Below are 13,551 nucleotides of genomic sequence, written 5' to 3'. Positions count from 1 at the left end.
TCGGCTTTAGAGATGGTTGACTTTCTGAAGTCCAGGTGGCTAGGCTTGCTTGGTACTGCAATACTGTTATCACCTTCAGAATCAGTCTCTTCAATGTCTGCTTGTTCTGCTTCGGCAGCAGGGGTGTCTTCCGATGTCACCAACCCAGATCGCCTCATTGCTTCTGAGATAGGAACAGTTTCCGCAGCTTCGGCTTCGTCTCCTTCGCGCTCAGCTCTAGCAGTAGAACGCACTCTGGCCATTTGATTTTGAATTTCTTGAAAATTGCTTGGAAATTAATAACCTTTCTTCCGAAGCTCTTCTTCTGACGAAGCAGACACTAAACTGGAGTTTCGTTTGAATGCGAATGTCGGCGTTTCGAGACCGGGGGGTCCCCAAGCCGACGAGTGAGTGTGCTGCGTGCCCCAGCCCAGATGGGTCGAGCGCGTGGGCGAGCGCGAAGGGGGGAGAGGCGAGGTGGCCGGAGACGGGCGTGAGAGAGGTGGAGATCCCGCGGCCTTCGTGTTCGTCCCGTGCCCAGGTCGGGTGCGCTTGCAGTAGGGGGGTTACAAGCGTCCACGCAGGTGAGGGAAGCGAGCGGCCCCAAGAGAGCGCCTGTCTCGTCCTCGTCCCCGCGCGGCCAACCTTTTCTAAGAAGGCCCTGGTCCTTCCTTTTATAGTCGTAAGGAGAGGATCCAGGTGTACAATGGGGGGTGTAGCAGAGTGCTACGTGTCTAGCGGAGAGAGAGCTAGCGCCCTAGGTACATGCCAATGTGGCAGCCGGAGAGGTCTTGGCACCTTGCTGGCGTGATGTCGTGGCTGTCGGAGGAGCAACGGAGCCTGGCGGAGGGACAGCTGTAGGAGCGGTCGAGTCCTTGCTGACGTCGCCTTGCTTCCGTAAGAGAGCTGAGAGCCGCCGTCGTCACAGAGCTTGTAGAGCACCATCATTGTCCATCTGGCGGAGCTAGCCAGATGGGACGCCGGTCTTGTTCTCCGTGACCCGAGTCGGCTCGGGGTAGGATGATGATGGCGCTTCCTGTTGACGTGGCGGGCCTGTGCCCTAGGTCGGGCGACGTGGGGGCTCCTCCGAAGCCGAGGTCGAGTCTGTCTTCCGTGGCCGAGCCCGAGCCCGAGCCCCCGGGTCGGGCGAGGCGGAGATCGTTCGGCCGAGGCCAGGGCGGAGTCCGAGCCCTGGGGTCGGGCGAGGCGGAGTTTCGTCGTCTTCTGGGGCTGAGCCCGAGTCCGAGCCCTGGGTCAGGCAGAGCGGAGTTCGCCGTCTTCCGGGTCTTAGCCCGAGTCCGAGCCCTGGGGTCGGGCGGAGCGGAGTTCGCCGTCTTCCGGGTCTTAGCCCGAGTCCGAGCCCTGGGGTCGGGCGGAGCGGAGTTCGCCGTCTTCCGGGTCTTAGCCCGAGTCCGAGCCCTGGGGTCGGGCGGAGCGGAGTTCGCCGTCTTCCGGGTCTTAGCCCGAGTCCGAGCCCTGGGGTCGGGCGGAGCGGAGTTTCCTATGGCGCCTTTGGCAAGGCCTGACTGCCTGTCAGACTCGCTCTGTCGAGTGGCACTGCAGTCGGAGTGGCGCAGGCGGCGCTGTCCTTCTGTTAGACTGGTTAGTGGAGCGGTGGAGTGACGGCGGTCACTTCGGCTCTGCCGGGGGGCGCGTGTCAGGATAAAGGTGTCAGGCCACCTTTGCGTTAAATGCTCCTGCAACCTGGTCAGTCGGCGCGGCGATTTAGTCAGGGTTGCTTCTAAGCGAAGCCAAGGCCTCGGGCGAGCCGGAGGTGTGTCCGCCGTAAAAAGGGGGGCCTCGGGCGAGACGGAAGTCTCTCGAGGTCGGCTGCCCTTGGCCGAGGCTAGGCTCGGGCGAAGCGTGATCGAGTCACTCGTGTGGACTGATCCCTGACTTAATCGGACCCATCAGGCCTTTGCAGCTTTATGCTGATGGGGGTTACCAGCTGAGAATTAGGCGTCTTGAGGGTACCCCTAATTATGGTCCCCGACAGTAGCCCCCGAGCCTCGAAGGGAGTGTTAGCACTTGCTTGGAGGCTTTCGTCGCACTTTTTTGCAAGGGGACCAGCCTTTCTCGGTTGCATTTTGTTCCGGTGGGTGCGCGCGAGCGCACCCGCCGGGTGTAGCCCCCGAGGCCTCGGAGGAGTGGTTACACTCCTTCGAGGTCTTAATGCCTTGCGTAATGCTTCGGCTGGTCTGGTTGTTCCCTCATGCGAATTGGCCGTAGCCCGGGTGCACGGTCGGGGCCCAAGCTCTCGGGCTGGTATGTTGACGCTGTCAACGGTTTGGCCGGAGCCGGGTTTGCGAGAGCAGCCCCCGAGCCTCCGCACAGGGCGAGAGGACGATCAGGGACAGACTCGACTTTTTTTACATACGCCCCTACGTCGCCTTTCCGCAAGGAGGAGGGGGGAGAGCGCCATGTTACCCTCGATGGGCACCGAACATGGTGTCTCCGGTGAGCTGCAAGCGGGTAATCCGAGTGGACGTCCGTGCCCCGTTCGTTGGGGGTCGGCTAGGGGCCCAGAGGCACGCCCAAAAGTACCTGCGGGTGATTTGCCGGACCCGGTCCCCTGGCGACGGGGTCCGAGGGCTCGATGCCTCCCTCCGATGGGATTCCGTTACAAGATCGTTCCCGCTGGTCTCGGAAATGTCCTAGGGTACCTCGGGAGCGCAGCCCGAGCTTCGGTTATGTATCGAACGTACCCCTGGTCATCCCTCGCTCGGCGTCTGAGGTGACTGTGAACCCTTTGGGGGCCAGCCTTCGAACCCCTGATCAGTAATGGGCGCGGAGCCCGAGTAGCCTGAGGCGGCCATGGAGCCCTTCGGGGGGCTGGCCTTCGAACCCCTGACCAGTAGTGGGTGTCGAGCCCACGCGATCTGAGGCGACTGTTGAACCCCTCGGAGGGCCAGCCTTCGAACCTCTGATCAGTAGGGGGGGCTCGGAGCCCGGTTCCTTCACAGAGAAGAATCCTTTTCGGGGTATCCCCCTTTCCCGGTCCCTGTTGCAAGAGATAGAGAAAGAGGAAAAAGGAAAAGGATACAAAATCGAACGACGTGGCGTACCTTTTTTGACGCGGTTATTACGGCAAAGGCGAAGCGTCGTCCGCTTCTCCTGCCAGAGGCGCCGCCTGTCCCGCCGCGGAGTTAATGCGACGAGGCGAGTGGTTGGTGGGGCGGCCGTTGCGCGTGCGCGAGTCGTTCGAGGAACGGATCGCGGGTGCACCGTCTTCACGCCGTGGGAGGAGGCTCTCTTGCTGTCCCAGGATGGGACGTGAGCCTGGCTGACGACGTGACTGCTGCGCCCGTCCGCCTGCCACCGCCATTACTGCCGGCCCACTTTCGGCCGCTTTGACCGTCGCGCCAGGCTGGCGCTGCTGGGTCGCCTCGTGTCGCGGCACAGGCTCCGCGACCGAAGAGGTGCGACGGTGGCACAAGTGGCGGTGCGGTTGCTTGCATGCAGCAACTGGCGCGCTGGTTGCGCGACGCGTGGGCCTGGGCCTCCAAGCCGGCGTGTCAGAAGTCGGAGAAGCGCGTCCACCTGGCGTGGTTGCATGCCGCCTGCATGGCTGCCCGCCCCTTCCGCCCGTTGGTCTAGGCGAAAGTGGGGAATCGCTTGTAACCGCTGGGCGGTTGTGTGCACCGCGCGCGGCGGTTTGGCTTCTTCTGCTTCTGAGCCGGTTTGCATGACATGCGGGACCCAGCCCCTGCGCCGCAGGGGAGGGCCTTGGAGCGTGTTGGAGAAGACTCGGCCCGTGGCGTTTGGGGGCGCACGTAGGGAGAGTCGCCTTTAAAAGGAGGGCGACCCCTTTCGGAAGGCAACCATGTCTTCTTCCTCCCTTATGCGTCGTGTCTTTCCATCTTCCAAGCCCCCGGATGGGGGGTACCCGCCGTCTTTCCGCCTCCTCGTTGGAGGAACGCAACTCCATGGGAGTTGGTACCTTTCAGCCATCGTTCGGCTTCAAGGATTTTCATCAGCCGGCCCGGCTGCACCCCCATGCTGGTGGTCACCCAAGATGGTGACCACCACTTCCTGGGTGGGGAAGAGCAAGCCGGGCTGCGATCTTGGTCCCACCCTCAGCTTCAAGGATGTTCATCATCCTCGCTGGGGTGGGGTCCAGGCTGAGCCGGCGCTCTACCTCCCGCGCGGGTCTGCGAGTCACCCTCTCCCGCGGCGTTCGAGGGAGGAGGCGCTCACTGGCCCAGCGGGCGGCGCGGACTTGGACAACGTGGGGCTGATCGACGGCGGGCGTCGTCACCTCCAGCGTGTTGGAGTCGTCGGCTTGGCTCCCGGCGGCCCCTCCTGCCGGGGGGCGGCTGCCGCGCCGTGAGCACGGGAGGACCACCCACGATGTCGCGCGCTGCTAGGGCGGCGTTCGTGTTCTGGGGTGGCCCTGCTTTTGCACCGGGATGGCGCCCTTCGGCAGAGGCCGGCGCCCCACTCGTCTGGGAGGATTTGAGTGGGGATCCGCCGGGGGGCCGGCGGCCCCCGCTATCAGCGCCGAGGCGGAGGCGGCTCGAGAAGTCCCCGTCGCCGACGGGATCACTGCCACCATCCGCGCCCCGGGCCTCCGGTTCTTCGTACTTGTCCTCGCCCCTCGAGCGTCGGCGTGGGCGAGGGCAAGATTGCAGCAGCGCCCATCCTGAGGCCTGCACTGCTGTGGCTCGGCCATCTGGTGCGGGGGTCGTTGTCGTAGTCAGAGCGGGCGGTGGCGAGCCGCTCGTCAGTCTTCTGTTGTTCCGCAGGCCTTCCCCATGGAGTGGGGTTGTTCGTACCTGCGGAGGGGGAACCGGAGTTCCGTTTGTAACGGCACTTCGAATGCCAGCGTTTTTGTTCATTGTGGCTGTCGAGGCCTGAACATGTATGTAATTTCGGCACGGAGCCGTGTTTTTTCCTCATTTTCGAGCACTAAGTCTCGCCTGTTGATTATCTGAACCGCTTCACCAAGCATGAGTCGCCCCGTGTCAAGGTGACGAGTGAGGTATCCGTATCCCGGAGGCATAGGAATCCCTCGGCTCGATCGGCCTTGTTGTCTGAGGCTCCTCTAGCTTAGTTAAAGGGACCCCTTTGCCGCTCTTCGATGAGCCGAGGCCAGGGGTAGCGATATCAGTACGAACAGAGGCGGAGTTGGCTCGAAAATGGGAACCTGGTTGGCCGGAGCCTAGCCGGGTTGCCCGTCAGCGGGGGTCGACGTCGGAGTCGATCAGCCGAGGCCTCGGGTCGGGCTGGCGCCCTTAGAAGATGCTTGGCCGAGGCCCCAGGGGTAACCGGCCGAGCCGCCTGCTCGGGCCGGATTCCCGGAGAAGTCCCTGGACCGCGTCGCCGTCCGAGGCTGGGTCGGACCTCGCTGAAGGCGTCGTCGATGCCGAGGGTGCTACAGCCCCCTTCAGCGTGAAGACCCGAGCCTGCAGGATCAGATCGTCTTGTAGCGTGTGCCTTCTGCGGCCGCCGAGGCCAGAAAACACACCCTCGCTGCGTTGCAAAGCCGCGTCTCCTTTCCTCTTATTTCGAGCATCTGGACTTTCCGTCGGTAATAGGGATGTTTGTGTGGGCGAGAGTTGCTTCTCGCGGAAGGTGATGAGTGAGGTATCCGTATCCCAGAGGCGTGGGAGTCCCTCGGCTCGGTCGGCCTTGCCGCTTACGCGTACTTTCGCCCGTCCATGAGGCTCTGTCACCGATTCAGTCGAGAAGGCTTGAAGGACCGTCTCGGTAGAAGAGCTTCCGAGCGTGAAGACTTATTCGGTCCGCGGAATCACTTTATCCGAACGCGAGTTACTTATCGCAGAAGGTGATGAGTGAGGTATCCGTATCCCGGAGGCGTAGGAGTCCCTCGGCTCGGTCAGCCTTGGCTGCTTACGTGTACTCCGTCGTTTCCAGGATCCGCTTTTCGAAGTAGTCAAAAAGCACGAAAGAAATTCTGCTAAAAAGAGATCCTTTTTCGAGGAAAATTTCGACGCAGAGGGGGTCTCCCCCCTTTTAGCCCCCGAGGGAGGGTCGGGCTTTGCCGAGGCGAGGCCGACCCTTCCTTGATGACTAAACTTTGCGTGGGTGCGAGGTATATGAACAACTTGAAAACATCTTAAGGGTAGAAGCGACGTAGTTGTTTGATGTTCCAAGCGTTGTCGTAGATCTCGCCTTGATTGTTGGCCAGCTTGTATGTTCCGGGCTTTAGAACTTTGGCGATGACGAATGGCCCCTCCCAGGGGGGCGTGAGTTTGTGCCTTCCCCGGGCGTCTTGCCGCAGTCGAAGCACCAGGTCGCCCACCTGGAAGTCTCGGTGCCGGACCCCTCGGGCGTGGTAGCGTCGCAGGGACTGCTGGTACCGCGCCGAGTGTAGTAAGGCCCTGTCCCGAGCCTCCTCCAGCTGGTCCAGCGATTCTTCTCGGCTAGCTTGGTTGCTTTGATCGGTGTAGGCCCTCGTCCTCGGGGAGCCGTATTCCAGGTCAGTGGGCAAGAAGCCTCGGCCCCGTAGACCAGGAAGAACGGCGTGAAACCCGTGGCACGACTCGGCGTCGTCCTTAGGCTCCAGACCACCGAGGGGAGTTCCTTCATCCATCGCTTGCCGAACCTGTTGAGGCCGTTGTAGATCCGAGGCTTGAGCCCTTGTAGAATCATGCCGTTGGCACGCTCTACTTGCCCATTCGACATGGGATGAGCCACGGCGGCCCAGTCCACCCGGATGTGGTGATCCTCGCAAAAATCCAAGAATTTTTTGCCGGTGAACTGGGTACCGTTGTCGGTGATGATGGACTTTGGGACCCCGAAGCGATGGATGATGTTGGTGAAGAACGCCACCGCCTGCTCAGACCTAATGTTGTTCAGGGGTCGGACCTCGATCCACTTGGAGAATTTGTCGATGGCGACCAGCAGGTGCGTGTAGCCCTGGGCGCCTTCTGCAAGGGACCGACGAGGTCCAGACCCCATACAGCGAAGGGCCAGGTGATGGGTATCGTCTGCAGAGCCTGAGCGGGCAGGTGGGTCTGCTTCGCATAGAATTGGCACCCTTCACAGGTGCGTACAATTCTAGTGGCGTCAGCCACCGCCGTTGGCCAGTAGAAACCTTGCCGGAAGGCATTCCCGACAAGGGCTCGAGGCGCTGCATGATGGCCGCAAGCCCCCGAGTGTATTTCTTGCAGGAGTTCCTGACCTTCGGCGATGGAGATGCATCGCTGGAGGATGCCCGAGGGGCTCCGGTGGTAGAGCTCCTCCTCATCGCCCAGCAAGAAGAATGACTTGGCGCGTCGCGCTACCCGTCGAGCCTCGGCTCGGTCGAGGGGTAGCTCTCCCTGGCGGAGATATCGCAGGTACGAGGCCTGCCAATTTCGATCAGGCGTGGCCCCGCTCTGCTCCTCCTCGACGTTCAGTGCCTCGGCCTCGGGGGCCGAGGGTACCTCGGGCCGAGCCGAGGGTGCCTCGGGCTGAGCCGAGGGTGCCTCGGGCTAGGGCGCGTCGTCGATCTTGACGGAGGGTTGATGCAGATCTCGGGAGAAGACGTCCGGGGGGACCGTCGTTCGCCCCGAGGCTATTTTAGCCAGCTCGTCTGCAGTCTCGTTGTAGCGCCGAGCGATGTGGTTGAGCTCGAGCCCGAAGAACTTGTCTTCCAGGCGCCAAACCTCATCGCAGTAGGCCTCCATCTTCGGGTCGCGGCAGTGGGAGTTCTTCATGACTTGGTTGATGACGAGCTGCGAATCACCGTGGGCGTCGAGGCGTCTGACCCCTAGCTCGATGGCGATTCGCAACCCGTTGACCAGAGCTTCGTACTCGGCCACATTGTTGGATGCCGGGAAATGGAGGCGCAGCACGTAGCGCAGGTGCTTTCCGAGGGGCGAGATGAAGAGCAGGCCCGCGCCGGCTCCTGTCTTCATCAGTGACCCGTCGAAAAACATGGTCCGGAGCTCCGGTTGGATCGGAGCCGTCGGCAGCTGGGTGTCAACCCATTCGGCCACGAAGTCCGCCAACACCTGGGACTTGATGGCCTTCCGAGGGGCGAACGAGATCGTTTCGCCCATGATTTCCACCGCCCACTTTGCGATCCTGCCCGAGGCCTCTCGGCACTGGATGATCTCCCCGAGGGGGAAGGATGATACCACAGTTACCGGATGAGACTCGAAGTAGTGTCGTAACTTCCGCCTTGTCAGGATCACAGCATACAGCAGCTTCTGAACTTGTGGGTAGCGGATCTTGGTCTCGGACAGTACCTCACTGACGAAGTAGACTGGCCTCTGAACGGGCAGTGCATGCCCTTCCTCTTGCCTCTCGACCACAATCGCGGCGCTAACCACCTGAGTGGTGGCGGCGACGTAGACCAAGAGGGCTTCTCCATCAGCTGGGGGCACCAAGACAGGCGCCTTTGTAAGGAGCGCCTTCAGGTTCTCGAGGGCTTCCTCGGCCTCAGGGGTCCAAGCGAAACACTCGGTCTTCCTTAAGAGGCGGTACAGAGGCAGACCTCTTTCGCCGAGGCGTGAGATGAAGCGGCTCAGGGCCGCGAGGCATCCCATGACCCTCTGTACGCCTTTTAAGTCCTTGATGGGTCCCATGCTGGTGATGGCTGCGATCTTCTCCGGGTTGGCTTCGATGCCTCGCTCGGAGACGATGAACCCCAGGAGCATGCCCCGGGGCACCCCGAAGACACACTTCTCAGGATTGAGCTTGACTCCTTTCGCCTTGAGACATCGGAATGTCACTTCAAGATCGGAGAGGAGGTCGGAAGCCTTCCTTGTCTTGACTACGATATCATCAACGTAGGCCTCGACTGTGCGACCGATGTGTTCACCGAACACATGGTTCATGCACCGTTGGTACGTCGCGCCCGCATTCCTCAAACCGAACGGCATGGTGACATAGCAGTACATGCCGAACGGTGTGATGAAAGAAGTCGCGAGCTGGTCGGACTCTTTCATCCGGATCTGGTGATACCCTGAGTAGGCATCGAGGAAGGACAGGGTTTCGCACCCAGCGGTGGAATCCACGATTTGATCGATGCGAGGCAGAGGGTAGGGAACCTTCGGACATGCTTTGTTGAGACCAGTGTAGTCTACACACATCCACCATTTCCCCCCTTTCTTCCTCACAAGCACAGGGTTGGCAAGCCATTCGGGATGGAATACCTCTTTGATGAACCCTGCTGCCATTAGCTTGTGGATCTCCTCGCCTATCACTCTGCGCTTCTCCTCGTCGAATCGGCGCAGAGGCTGCCTGACGGGTCGGGCTCCGGCCCGAATATCCAGCGAGTGCTCGACGACATCCCTCGGTATGCCGGGCATGTCCGAGGGACTCCACGCAAAGACGTCGGCGTTTGCGCGGAGAAAGTCGACGAGCACTGCTTCCTATTTGGGGTCGAGCCCGGACCCAATCCGGATCTGCTTGGAGGTGTCACCGCTGGGGTCGAGAGGGACGGCCTTAACCGTCTCCGCTGGCTCGAAGTTGCCGGCGTGACGCTTCACGTCTGGCACCTCCTTGGAGAGGTTCTCCAGGTCGGCGATGAGGGCCTCGGACTCGGCGAGGGCCTCGGCGAACTCCACGCACTCCACGTCGTATTCGAACGCGTGTTTGTACGTGGGGCCGACGGTGATGACCCCATTGGGGCCCGGCATCTTGAGCTTCAAGTAGGTGTAGTTGGGGACGGCCATGAACTTCGCGTAGCATGGCCTCCCCAGTACAGCGTGGTAGGTTCCTCGGAACCCGACCACCTCGAACGTCAGGGTCTCCCTTCGGAAGTTGGAGGGCGTTCCGAAGCAGACGGGGAGGTCGAGTCGTCCGAGGGGCTGGACGCGCTTCCCAGGTACGATCCCGTGGAAGGGCGCAGCGCCTGCCCGGACGGAGGACAGATCGACGCGCAGGAGCTTGAGGGTCTCGGCGTAGATGATGTTGAGGCAGCTGCCCCCATCCATCAGGACCTTGGTGAGCCTGACGTTGCCGATGACAGGGTCGACGACGAGCGGGTATTTCCCCGGGCTCGGCACGCGGTCGGGGTGGTCGACCTGGTCGAAGGTGATGGGCTTGTCGGACCAGTCTAGGTAGACTGGCGCCGCCACCTTCACCGAGCAGACCTCCCGGCGCTCTTGCTTGCGATGCCGAGCCGAGGCATTCGCCGCATGCCCTCCGTAGATCATGAAGCAGTCGCGGACCTCGGGGAACTCTCCTGCTTGGTGATCTTCGTTCTTGTCGTCGTCGCGGGCCCTGCCACCCTCGGCGGGTGGCCCGGCCCTGTGGAAGTGACGCCGAAGCATGACGCACTCCTCGAGGGTGTGCTTGACGGGCCCCTGATGGTAGGGGCACGGCTCCTTGAGCATCTTGTCGAAGAGGTTTGCACCTCCGGGGGCTTCCGAGGGTTCTTGTACTCGGCGGCGGCGACAAGGTCCGCGTCAGCGGCGTCGCGCTTCGATTGCGACTTCTTCTTGCCTTTCTTCTTGGCGCCGCGCGGAGTAGACGCCTCGGGAGCCTCTTCCGATGGGTGGCCCTGGGGCTGCTTGTCCTTTCGGAAGATAGCCTCAACCACCTCCTGGCCAGAGGCGAACTTGGTGGCGATGTCCATCAGCTCGCTCGCCCTGGTGGGGGTCTTGCGACCCAGCTTGCTCACCAGGTCGCGGCAGGTGGTGCCAGCGAGGAACGCGCCGATGACATCCGAGTCGGTGATGTTGGGCAGCTCGGTGCGCTGCTTCGAGAATCGCCGGATGTAGTCCCGGAGAGGCTCTCCCGGCTGTTGCCGGCAGCTCCGGAGGTCCCAGTAATTCCCGGGGCGCACGTACGTGCCCTGGAAATTGCCGGCGAAGGCTTGGACCAAGTCGTCCCAGTTGGAGATCTGCCCCGGAGGCAGGTGTTCCAACCAGGCGCGAGCAGTGTCGGAGAGGAACAGGGGGAGGTTACGGATGATGAGGTTGTCGTCGTCCATTCCTCCCAGTTGGCAGGCCAGGCGGTAGTCCGCGAGCCACAGTTCCGGCCTCGTTTCCCCCGAGTACTTCGTGATAGTAGTCGGGGGTCGGAACCGGGTCGGGAACGGCGCCCGTCGGATGGCCCGACTGAAGGCCTGCGGACCGGGTGGTTCGGGCGAGGGACTCTGATCCTCCCCGCTGTCGTAGCGTCCCCCACGCCTGGGGTGGTAACCTCGGCGCACCCTTTCATCGAGGTGGGCCCGACGGTCGCGTCGATGGTGCTCGTTGCCGAGGTGGCCCGGGGCCGCAGGCGCGGTGTTGCGCGTGCGCCCGGTGTAGACCGAGGCTTCCCGCATGAATCGGGAAGTCGCGGCATGAGGTTCCGAGGGATATCCCTGCCTTCGGGAGGCAGTGCTCTCGGCCCGTCGGGCCGCAGCGCCTTCCAGGAGATTCTTGAGCTCTCCCTGGATTCGCCGACCCTCGGTGGTTGATGGCTCCGGCATCGCGCGGAGGAGTATCGCTGCGGCTGCCAGGTTCTGACCAACCCCGCTGGATGCGGGCGGTGGCCTGACCCTGACATTGTTGGTGACGCGGTGCTGGAGACCCTGGGGCAAGTGACGTATTTCTCCGGCCGGGGGTTGGCCCGCCCATACCTGCCCGACGTCCCGGTGGATCGTCTCAAGCGCTCCTGTTCCCTCGTCGAGCCTGGCCTGCGCCCCGTGGACTTGCTCGAGCTGTGGGTCGTGACCCCCCGCCGGAACGGGGACCACAGCTAGCTCCCGCGGGATGTCGGCGCGAGGCACGGGCCTAGGAAAATCATCGTCCTCCGGCATGCCAAGATGGTTGCCTTCGGAGGGATCCCCCAGCTCAACGTGGAGACATTCGCGGCTTGGGCCGCAGCCCTCGTCGTCGAGGCTGCGGCTTCCGTCGGAACAGTCGGAGAGGCAGTAGTCACATGCGGTCATGAAGTCCCGCATGGCACTGGGGTTGCCAAGTCCAGAGAAATCCCAACAGATGCTGGGATCGTCATCTTCCTCGGACCCGGAGGGCCCGTAGGTCGAGGCGTCCGTCAACCGGTCCCAAGGCGACCGCATACGAAACCCCAGTGGGGTTGCACTCGCCTCAATGAGAGCGCCCGCCAAAGCGAGGTCGCTTGGCGGGTTGAGGCCGAGTCGAAATGACGTAAGATGGGAGTTAGTCGGTACCTTTTGGTCGACGAGGAGCGACGTAGTTACATCGGGGACTGGTTGCGCCGTCATCTCAGGGACAAGGGCGACGTCCTGCAAGCTCCTCGCGAGTGCGCCGGCGTCGTCAACTTGCTCGGGGTTGGCGTGTCGCGGGGGGAAAGCGCTTGCCTCCGTCTCGAACGCAAGGTCGACGCCCGGCGTGCCTTCCGTCGGGGCGCTGGGGACATCGATTCGCTCGACAGCCGACGAAGCGCGGCCTCCCGCTTGGCCTTGGTTGCCCGCCTCCTCCTCCGTTGGCGGGGGAGAGGACAGGGCGAGCTCGAATGTCGTTCTTCCACCGCGCGGGGAAGATGTCGCCGATTCCGCCGCCGGCGGGCGGGTTGTCGGCCGCCATTGTCGTTGTCGCGCGGCGGTGGAAGGAGTATCATGTCGTAGCTGCCGTCGAAGGACATGAACTCAAGACTCCCGAAACGGAGCACCGGCCCGGGCCGGAGAGGTTGCTGGAGACTGCCCATCTGGAGCTTGACGGGAAGCTGTTCTTCAACACGCAGCGTGCCCCTACCTGGCGCGCCAACTGTCGGCGTTTCGAGACCGGGGGTCCCCAAGCCGACGAGTGAGTGTGCTGCGTGCCCCAGCCCAGATGGGTCGAGCGCGTGGGCGAGCGCGAAGGGGGGAGAGGCGAGGTGGCCGGAGACGGGCGTGAGAGAGGTGGAGATCCCGCGGCCTTCGTGTTCGTCCCGCGCCCAGGTCGGGTGCGCTTGCAGTAGGGGGGTTACAAGCGTCCACGCGGGTGAGGGAAGCGAGCGGCCCCAAGAGAGCGCCTGTCTCGTCCTCGTCCCCGCGTGGCCAACCTTTTCTAAGAAGGCCCTGGTCCTTCCTTTTATAGTCGTAAGGAGAGGATCCAGGTGTACAATGGGGGGTGTAGCAGAGTGCTACGTGTCTAGCGGAGAGAGAGCTAGCGCCCTAGGTACATGCCAATGTGGCAGCCGGAGAGGTCTTGGCACCTTGCTGGCGTGATGTCGTGGCTGTCGGAGGAGCAACGGAGCCTGGCGGAGGGACAGCTGTAGGAGCGGTCGAGTCCTTGCTGACGTCGCCTTGCTTCCGTAAGAGAGCTGAGAGCCGCCGTCGTCACAGAGCTTGTGGAGCGCCATCATTGTCCATCTGGCGGAGCTAGCCAGATGGGACGCCGGTCTTGTTCTCCGTGACCCGAGTCGGCTCGAGGTAGGATGATGATGGCGCTTCCTGTTGACGTGGCGGGCCTGTGCCCTAGGTCGGGCGACGTGGGGGCTCCTCCGAAGCCGCGGTCGAGTCTGTCTTCCGTGGCCGAGGCCGAGGCCGAGCCCCCGGGTTGGGCGAGGCGGAGATCGTTCGGCCGAGGCCAGGGCGGAGTCCGAGCCCTGGGGTCGGGCGAGGCGGAGTTTCGTCGTCTTCTGGGGCTGAGCCCGAGTCCGAGCCCTGGGTCGGGCGGAGCGGAGTTCGCCGTCTTCCGAGTCTTAGCCCGAGTCCGAGCCCTG

This window comes from Zea mays, chromosome 7 (assembly GCF_902167145.1).
Source record: "Zea mays cultivar B73 chromosome 7, Zm-B73-REFERENCE-NAM-5.0, whole genome shotgun sequence".
Taxonomy (NCBI): domain Eukaryota; kingdom Viridiplantae; phylum Streptophyta; class Magnoliopsida; order Poales; family Poaceae; genus Zea; species Zea mays.
This window is presented reverse-complemented; position numbering follows the sequence as displayed.